Here is a 2,746-nt window from a genome sequence, read left to right as displayed (position 1 = left end):
ACTTTGGGCATTTGGTAAGTGAAGGTCGATAGGGTTATGTACTATGTAGGGGTTTGGAATGATAATTTGTGTTTGATTTTCAATGATTTTCAGGTTAGATCATGTTAAATGCTAGGTTTTCTACTATTATTTGTTATTGTTTACTATGTTTTTTTTGTTTTATTGTTACTACTAATTTTCTATGTATGTACTATAAGTAATTATTCTTATCTATTTTTTTACTATACAGGTACAGTCATTTTCAGGAGATGTCTTGTATCTTTCATGTATTTTTCTTTATACCCCGATCTATGAGGGGTGGGGGGACTAATAACGATAAAAACATCCGATATACAAGCGGATGGTCCCAGGTTCAATCCTTAGCAGCCATAAAGTTAATTTTTTATGTCATATTGGAAAGTCCACGTTCATCAACACACTTTACTAAAGCTTCGTTTCTTTCACATTAGAAACCGGGTTTCGATACACGTGGTTGGCAGAGCACAGATAGCCCATTGTGTAGCTTTGTGCTTAATTACAAACAAACAATCATCACGCTATTAACAACCTGATTGTTATATGGATAAGCATCATGGAATATAATTCAGTCGTTATTAATGTATCTAGCGTCTATATGCAAAGAAAAGCCTAAAACTATGGTTTTTATCATTAAATGAAGATATAGCTTAAAGATGCTTTGCGGCCTTTACGGCATAACCAGGTTTCATTCGCCTGGGCCTCTGGGCGGTTGCCCTCTTTGCCCCCCTATCGGCGGGCCTGAACGCAGGTATGTCTGCGGACTTACAACGCTAGAAACTGGGTATCGAAACCTGAGGTGGGCAGAGCAATGATAGCCTCTTGGAAAGCTTTGCACTTAACTACAAACAAATTTTCTCAGAACTGTTATGCTGTGCCTAAATACAAAACAACAAAATATGACGCTAATGTGCGAGCTTTTCACTCACTAGAACTTTTTTTTTATCCTTATTAATTGTCTTGTATTTATCAATGATGTTATGTAAGTGAAACGAAAAGAAAAGAAAAAACAAACAAATCACTTTTGCACACCAGGGATCGAAGATGGTAACTGCTAAGTGCAATACGAATACGATAACGTCAAAGAAAGTTAATAACAAATCAAAAAGAGAAAAAACGTTAGCCAGAATGCAAAGTAAGTATCAATAAGACAATATAAAAAACACTATTTCGTTTATGATAGTTTAGGGATTGACCTTCTATTCACCTATTTCTAATGTATTTTTAACTCGAGTTTACCAGTATCACCGATACATCAAATTACCTCGATGTCGAAACATTAGTTTGTGTAAAATCTCTGAAAGTTTTACTAAAAGCTAACAACTAAGTGTATTCTACACTAAACATTAAAAGATGCAATAAGTGCAGTATTATACAAAAATATACGTAAAAAAGGCAGGATGAAGCCTATTTTGCACACCTTTTAGAGTAATAAAGCAGAAACAAGGCTTTGTTGGACCTATTTCAAGAATAACATGCCAGGAAACAGTCTACGTTGAACATCTTTAAGAGTAATATAACAGAAACAATGCCTTGTTGAACGCCTTCAAGAGAAATATGGCAGAAACAATGCCTTGTTGAACGCCTTCAAGAGAAATATGGCAGAAACAATGCCTTGTTGAACGCCTTCAAGAGAAATATGGCAGAAATAAGGTCTTGTTGAACGCCTTCGAGAGAAATATGGCAGATATAAGGCCTTGTTCAAAATCTTTAAAAGTAACATGCCAGGAAAAAGTAGGCACGCCACAGATAGCCTATTATTTAGCTTTGTGCTTAACTACAAATAGGCAAACAAACAAAAGAATAATATTTATTTTTGGCTTAAGTAAATTTACAATGTAGATACAGTAACGATCGATTGTAGTGCCATCTGTTATTATAAAACAAGAGCTCAGAAAGCAAAATTTTCAAATTTTAATCTTATTCCTGTTGGGCTATCTTATACTGACAAGTAGATCTAATTCTCCATTATAAAAGTCGTCCTGATAGGTGTGTTTTACTGGGTTTCATATTTAAAAACTGTCTGTGAAACCACTTAAGTGTTTTTGTTAAAATCATTCAGGATTACAAACTTTGCAGAGTTTCATAAAGTAATTGGTGGAGAAATTGGTTGGAGATAAGATTACAAGGGATATGTTAAACTAAAAATATAAGAAGAATTCTAGGTAAAATTTGAGTTTACTAAATTCTGAATATATATATATATATATACGTGAAAGGTGAAGCAAAGCATACTTTATTGAGAATAAGAAAACTCTGCGAGATTGAAAGACATAGAATTATTCCAAGATTCACAAAATAATAAACCATTTTGAGAAAAGGTTCTTTTAAATAGCTTGTATTTTGCTAAATCATTGTCTAACTACAAAACAAAAACAACGTTATAATGATAATTTTCACATTAAGAAATGTCTAACTCGTAGAGTTTGATTTAATTTCTTGTTTTATAATTCCAGTAAACGAAAGTATAATTAATCGTGATATAGCCGGGCAAAACGTCTGATTAAATTTTGATGGTTAACACTTTGGACTATTAGAAATTATAGAAAAATTACTCAAAATAAAGCTTTAGTGATTTGGTTCAAACTGAAAGATCACAAATAGCTAATTGTGTATTTTTGTGCTTAAACTACAAACAAACAATCAAATTGAAACCTTGTTAGTTAGTTTGTTTTGAATTTCGCGCAAAGCTACACGAAGGCTATCTGCGCTAGCCGTCCCTAATTTAGCA

This window comes from Limulus polyphemus, unplaced genomic scaffold, assembly GCF_000517525.1.
Source record: "Limulus polyphemus unplaced genomic scaffold, Limulus_polyphemus-2.1.2 Scaffold292, whole genome shotgun sequence".
NCBI lineage: Eukaryota > Metazoa > Arthropoda > Merostomata > Xiphosura > Limulidae > Limulus > Limulus polyphemus.
Note: the sequence above shows the minus strand (reverse complement) of the source record.